A 7,674-nucleotide genomic window follows, 5' to 3' on the forward strand; every position below is an offset into this window, starting at 1 on the left:
GGTGCCGCACCCTGTCACAACTCAGAGCAGAGCCGATGGGAAGTTTATGGCTCTACCTGGTCACACACAGAGCAGGGCTCATGAGGAGATGATTAGGAGCGCCTTCCCCTGTCACACACAGAGCAGAGCCAATCAGGAGGGTTGGAGAGCTCCCCCCTATCAGGCACAGAGCAGGACTGATCAGAGGGTTGGGGTGCCTTCCCCTGTCACGAACAGAGCAGGGCGGATAGGGAGGTTGTGGCCCCGCCCCCTGTCACACACAGAGCTGCAGGGCTATCGGGGTTTGGGCCCTGTCCCTGTCACGCTGATCCCGGTGCCGGGAGGCCTTGCGGCTCCGCTGATCCCGGTGCTGGGAGGCATATTACCCTTTTACTATATAGGATAGAGGCCTGGTGCACGGGTGGGGGCCGGCTGGTTTGCCCTGAAGGGTGTCCTGAATCAGGGTGGGGGTCCCCACTGGGGTGCCTGGCCAGCCTGGGTGAGGGGATGATGGCTGTTTGCAGCTGGTCACACACCCTTCAGGGTGGGGGTCCCCACTGGGGTGCCTGGCCAGTCTGGGTGAGGGGCTGAGGGCTGTTTTCAGACTGGCGGGTGACCGAAGCTCCCAACTGCTCCTTTTTTTTTTTTTTTTTTTCTTTTTTATTCTGGGCCAGCTTTAGCTCTGAGGCTTGGCTCCAGCTCTGAGGCCTCGGCTGCTGAAAGCAGGTATCTGGTTTGTTTGGGTTGTATAATCGATACACTGTTTCAACTCCAGTTCTGAGATCCTGGCTGGCTGAAAGCAGGTTTCTGGGGTTTTGTTTAGCTTCTATATTTGTAACAATGTTTCAAACTGCAAGCTCAGAGGCCGCAGCGGCAGGCGGGGAACGTTGGAGTCCTCCGTCACTGAAGCAAGCAAGCCTCCTGTTCGCTTCTAGCTGCCTGGCTGCTGGCCGCCATCTTGGCTGGCTGTTAACACTTGGAGTGCGGGTGAATTTCCCGCCAAAATATAAGATGGCTCTGTCTTTTGGTTTTGTTCCATCCACCAAAAGGGTGGATTACAAACAAATATTTGGTAATACGCAGTTACAATCGGCCCGAGTTTACACGTTTCCCGCACTCCACCGCAAATCTATATGAACCAAGTTAAAGACAGCTCCCGCGGAGTACGCGCAATTCACGCGAGCCGACTTAACTCGTTTCCCGCACTCCAAGTGTTAATTTGCATATCGCCCTGATTAGCCAATGGGAAGGGTAGCGGATGTACAGCTAATTACCATGTTTCTCTTTTATTAGATAGGATTTTATTTTATTATTTTATTTTATTTTATTTATTGACTAAGGTATTACATATGTGTCCTTATCCCCCTTTTGTCCCCCCACCCCCCACTCATGCCCTCATCCCCCTGGTGTCTGTGTCCTTCGGTTATGCTTATATGCATCCATACAAGTCCTTTGGTTGATTTCTCCCTCTTTTCCCCATCTTCCCCTACCTTCCCTCTGAGGTTTGATGGTCTGATCGATGCTTCTCTGTCTCTGGATCTGTCTTTGTTCATCAGTTTATGTTGTTCATTACATTCCACACCTGAGTGAGATCATGTAATATTTATATTTCTCTGACTGACTTATTTTGCTTAGCATAATGTTCTCCAGGTCCATCCATGCTGTTGCAAATGGTAGGAGTTCCTTCCTTTTTACATCAACGTAGTATTCCCTTGTGTAGATGTACCACAGTTTTTTAATCCACTCATCTGCTGATGGGCACTTAGGCTGTTTCCAAATCTTGGCTATTGTAAATTGTGATGCTATGAACATAGGGGTGCATATATCCTTTCTTATTGGTGTTTCTAGTTTCTTGGGATATATTCCTAGAAGTGGGATCACTGGGTCCAATGGGAGTTCCATTTTTAGTTTTTTGAGGAAACTCCATACTGTTCTCATAGTGGCTGCACCAATCTGCATTCCCACCAGCAGTTCACGAGGGTTTCTTTTTCTCTGCATCCTGTCATTTGCTGATTTATTGATGATAGCCCTTCTGACAGGTGTGAGATGGTACTTCATTGTCGTTTTGATTTGCATCTCTCAGATGATTAGTAACTTTGAGCATGTTTTCATATGTCTCTTGGCCTTCTGTATGTTGTCTTTCAAAAAGTATCTATTTAGGACAGTTGCCCATTTTTTGATTGGGTTGTTTATCTTCCTTTGTTAAGTTGTATGAGTTCTCTGTAAATGTTGGAGATTAAACCCTTATCAGAGATAACATTGGCAAATATGTTCTCCCATGCAGTGGGCTTTCTTATTGTTTTGTTAATGGTTTCTTTTGCTTGCAGAAGCTTTTTATTTTGATGTAGTCCCGTTTGTTTATTTTCCACCATATAGTTATTACAATATTATTGAGGATATTCCCTATGCTGTACTTTATATTCCCATGGCTATTGTAACTAACAATTTGTACTTGTTAATCCCTTCACTTTTTTCACCCATCCCCTCAATAACCCTCCCATCTGGCAACTATCAAAATGTTCTCTCTATCTATGTATCTATGTCCATTTATGTTCTGCTTGTTCATTTATTTTGTTTTTTTGATTCCACATATAAGTAAAGTCATCTGGCATTTGTCTTTCTCTTTTTGACTTATTTTATTTAGCATAGTATTCTCTAGGTTCATTCATGCTTTTGCAGATGGCAAGATTTCTTTCTTTTTATGGCAGAATCATATTCCATTGTATATATGCACCGCTTCTTCTTTATCCATTCATCTATTGAAGGACACTTAGGTTGCTTCCATATCTTGGCTACTGTAAATAATGATACAATAAACATATGGATGTGTATGTCTTTTTGACTTAGTGTTTTGGGTTTCTTTGGATAAATACCCAGAAGTGGAATTGCTGGATTCTTCTTTGGCTCTTGTTATAGCCTTGATTTCAGAGACTTAACAATGGAGAGGGAGTGAGAAAGATAGAAATATCTTCTGCATGTCCCCTACTAGGGAAGAGCCTGCAACCCTGGCATGTGCCCTGACCTGGATTGGAACCATGACCTGGTTCATAGGTCAATGCTCAACCACTGAGCCACACCTGCTGGCATAGCCTTTGTTTTAAAGTCTATTTTGTCTGGTATAAGTATTGCTACCCCAGATTTTTTTGTTTGTTTGTTTCCATTTTCAAGAAATATCTTTTTCCGTCCCTTTACTTTCAGTCAATCTGAAGTGAATCTCTGGTGGACAGCATATTTAAGGGTCTTGTGTTATTATCCATTTAGTCACCATATGTCTTTTGATTGGAGTATTTAGTTGATTTGCATTTAAAGTAATTGTTGATAAATATGTATGTATTGCCATTTTATAATTCATATTGAAAGAGTCTGACAAAGACCAGATTTAGAAAAGACCTTCTGAGGTTACTGTTATCAGTGGATCCCTGGTGATGATTTCTTACAAAAGACTGGCTTAGCCCAGGCCTGTAATATACTGCCCATATTAGTGTGGGTCCTTATATTGGTAGGAGGTTTTCTCTAGGCCAGATCTCTTTTTCCAGGTGAGTGCCAGCTGTTTGCTGCCTGTGATTGGGTCTGACATCTCTGTTGCTGCTTGCTGGGTATATTTATCTCTGTGAAATCTGTACTTCAATTCCCAAGCATTATTATTGGTTCTCTTTGTCTGTGGCACTTAAAGATTTCCCTTAATTACTTCAAGCTTGGCTATGTACTTTTCCTCCTAATACTTTATCTAGCATTAGGTAATCTTGACCTAAAATCTTAATTATAGATCATTGATAATCTCATTCTTTGTGGCAGACATTTTTTTTTCTTCCCACTATCACTTCCTCCCTTGTATCTTGCTAATTTTGTTCATAGTGAATGTGCTGAACTAAATACTGGTTTCCTTAGCGTTCTTTGCTTCTAAGAATGGCCAGGTGACATAGTCTTGGCCATGAAGCTAATAACGAATAATGATAATATGGGAATGCATGCATCTGGCACTGTTTTTTTTTTTAATTGTTCCAATCTTGACACAGATTTATTATTTGGAACTATAGCAACCATTTTGTAACCATGAGGTGACAAAAATGAAGAGAAAGGTCAATGGCCTAAGGATAGGGGAATGGAAAGCTGGATAGAATTTTAGTAACTAATGACATTGTTGAGAAATAGAATCAAAGGTAGCATATGCTGTGGAGACAAACCTTGATTTGTTTGAACCATAGTTAGTTGGCAGGTTTTATTTGTTTGGTTTTATTTTGTTTTGTTTTTGTTACTTGTGGATGAGCCTATTCCTAACTGACCTATTTCTCTAATAGTTGGGATATTGATATTAGGTTGTCAAATAAAAGACAGGAAGCTCTCTCTCGTACTTGCATTGGGTTATATGATCTTTTGAATAGTAATTGATTAGTGACATGTATTAAAAAAGAATTGTTAGAATTTATAGAAAATGCAATACAAATTCACCTATTTGCCTTGTGATTTTTAGGTTAAAATGCTGGCATGTGTTTACAATCGACACATTAAATTAAAATTTTATATAAAATTGATGGCTTATGACTTGGGAGGTTTCAGGATAAAATTCTGTAAGAAAGTCTGTTGGCTTCTGTGGCTTTAAAATGTAGAACTATGCTTTGTTTCTGCTTTATTGTTTTACATTCTAAACTCCAGCTTTTGCATTACTTATACATCTGAATATTATATAATACTACACAGCTATGAACTATATAAGAGATAATAAATATGACCAGAATAGAAAATTTAAGAAATTAATAGGAAAGGAATTATAAATAATTTGCCTAATAACCAAACTTTAAAAAATCCTATTGTAAGTAGATGGAGAATGGAAAAAGAGATACTTAATTTTTATGTGAGAAATGTGGGTTGATATACAACTTCCAGAAAGTATTCTTGTTTTTCCTTAATGTATATTTCTCCTTTTGTATTGTGCAATGACAAGACATTACATAAGATGGCAGTAGGAGATTATAAATGTTCCTTCTCAGAACGACACGTTTCAAAGAATCAGCCAGTGAAGCATAATAAACACAATTATATAATAGCTATTTTAGATTGCTAGATTTTTTACATATATTATTTTTTTGACTACTCAACCCTCTTTTTAATGGAAAGAATAAAGCTTCTAATATTGAGTTTGCATACATTTTTAAAGGAACTACACACAATAGTATATTTCAGTTCACTTTTCTCAGCCTAACTCTCCAAAAAGTACAGTTTTGCTTAATTTTGTGGGGGTATGACTTCAGAGAGTAAACCAGAATTGCTTAGAATATTTTACTATCTTAAAATATATATATTTAATTGCTCACTGTAAACTCCATTAAAAGGCTATATTTCCAGAGATGAACCATTTCTTTACTCCCCCACACCCAAGGGTTATTGGACTAGATTATTTTTTAGAGTATGCCATTATCTTTTTTTAAATAAATCTTAATTGTTCAGATTATTACAGTTGTTCCTCTTTTTCCCCCCATAGCTCCCCTCCACCCAGTTCCCACCCTACCCTCTGCCCTTGCCCCCACACTGTCCTCATCCATAGGTGTACGATTTTTGACCAGTCTCTTCCCACACCCCCCACACCCCTTTTCCCCCCGAGAATTGTCAGTCCACCCCCTTTCTATGCCCCTGATTCTATTATATTCACCAGTTTACTCTGTTCATCAAATTTTTTATTCACTTGATTTTTAGATTCACTTGTTGATAGATATGTATTTGTTGTTCATAATTTTTATTTTTATCTTTTTCTTCTTCTTCCTCTTCTTAAAGGATACCTTTCAGCATTTCATATAATACTGGTTTGGTGGTGATGAACTCCTTTAGCTTTTTCTTATCTGTGAAGCTCTTTATCTGACCTTCAATTCTGAATGATAGCTTTGCTGGATAAAGTAACCTTGGTTGTAGGTTCTTGCTATTCATCACTTTGAATATTTCTTGCCACTCTCTTCTGGCCTGCATAGTTTCTGTTTAGAAATCAGCTGACAATCGTATGGGTACTCCCTTGTAGGTAACTGACTTTTTTTCTCTTGCTGCTTTTAAGATTCTCTCTTTGTCTTTTGCCCTTGGCATTTTAATTATGATGTGTCTTGGTGTGGTCCTCTTTGGATTCCTTTTGCTTGGGGTTCTCTGTGCTTCCTGGACTTGTAAGTCTATTTCTTTCACCAGGTAGGGGAAGTTTTCTGTCATTATTTCTTCAAATAGGTTTTTAATATCTTGCTCTCTCTCTTCTTCTGGCACCCCGATAATTCAGATGTTGGTACGCTTGAAGTTGTCGCAGAGGCTCCTTACACTATCTTGATATTTTTGGATTCTTTTTTCTTTTTTCTTTTCCGGTTGGGTGTTTTTTTGCTTCTTCGTATTTCAAATCTTTGACTTGATTCTTGCACTCCTCTGGTCTGCTGTTGGGAGTCTGTATAATATTCTTTATTTCAGTCAGTGTATGCTTAATTTCTAGTTGGTCCTTTTTCATATCCTTGAGGGTCTCACTAAATTTATCGGCGGTTTCCACCCTCCTTTTCTTGGCGGGGTTCAGGCGTGCGGTCCCGGTCCCCGTAATGTACGGAGGCAGAGGGAGAGGGCTCCGGCCCCCTCGGCGTCATGTCTTTGGTGCCGACGGTTGCCAGTCTGCTGGTTCTATCCTCAAGTGCCGGGACACAGGAAAAAAAAAATTTATCGGCGGTTTCTAGAAAATTCTTGAAAAACCTTATAACCATGGTTTTGAACTCTATATCCAGTAGTTTGCTTTCCTCCATTTCTGTCATTTGTGATCTGTTTCTTTGTCTCTGCATTTTGGCTGCTTCCCTGTGTTGATAGAGTGGCATTGTGTGCTAGGTGTCCTATAGGGCCCAGTGGCTCAGCCTCCCCAATTACCTGAGGTGGACACTCTTGGTGCACCCCTTTGTGGGCTGTGTGCACAGTCTTGTTGTAGTTAAGCCTTGATTGTTGTTGGTATCACTGGGAGGAATTGACCTCCAGGCCAATTTGCTGTGAGAATCAGCTGTGTCTACAGTGGGAGAACTTCTGTGCTGAAGACACCCTTCTGGGGCAAGACTTGCTTCAGTGGGGCTTTGGTGCTCAGTGAGTCTGCCCCCTGAGTGTGTGCCTTATGGATCTGAGGAGTTGTAATCTGGATGGTCCCACTCTGACCACTGGGTACACGGGCTCTTGAATCTCTAAGGAGGTGCTAATTTAGCCTCTGCCTGAGGCTACCCAGCAGGAGCTACAGAGAGATCTGCAGATTCCTCTTCCTTGTTTGGGGTTTGGAGGTGCCCAGTTGAGGCCCAACTGTGAAGCAATGCAAGCTGCTGTGGGGCCTTGGGCCTCCTTTTGGTTGTTCTGGGTCTCCCTGACCCAGCTGCAGTTTGTTAGGTAATTTTAAATCTCAAAGGGCCAGGCCATTCATATGCAAAAGCCTCTGCTAGCAGCTTGGGTGGGGTGGGGTCTCAGGGGATCAACAGGGTGGAGCACACAGCTATAGCTGATCCTCAGCCCTGCCCTAAGAGGCCCCCGGGTCTCAGTGTCCCATGGTAATCGCTGCAAGCACCTCTAAGAGAAAGCCGCCCTCGAGTTCTGCCAGCTGCCAGACAGTCCAGTTTCTCCCCGTATGAGTCTGGGTCCCCAGAGACGCGCCCAGAACTGGAGTTCAGAGCCATTGGGAGCTTGTGACTCCCTCCCGATTGAAAAAGACACCGGCGT

At 41.5% G+C, this 7,674-nt stretch overlaps 1 non-coding gene across 1 annotated transcript; it reads left to right on the plus strand.

Annotated features, from left to right (window-relative positions):
• The first annotated feature begins 6,487 nt into the window (after positions 1 to 6,487).
• On the plus strand, positions 6,488 to 6,636 carry LOC111826357. Its single transcript, XR_002829698.1, has one exon. It is a non-coding gene; the product is annotated as a small nucleolar RNA SNORA57 (small nucleolar RNA).
• Positions 6,637 to 7,674: the final 1,038 nt, after the last annotated feature.

Source organism: Myotis lucifugus, unplaced genomic scaffold (assembly GCF_000147115.1).
Source record: "Myotis lucifugus unplaced genomic scaffold, Myoluc2.0 scaffold_71, whole genome shotgun sequence".
NCBI classification, from domain to species: Eukaryota; Metazoa; Chordata; class Mammalia; order Chiroptera; family Vespertilionidae; genus Myotis; species Myotis lucifugus.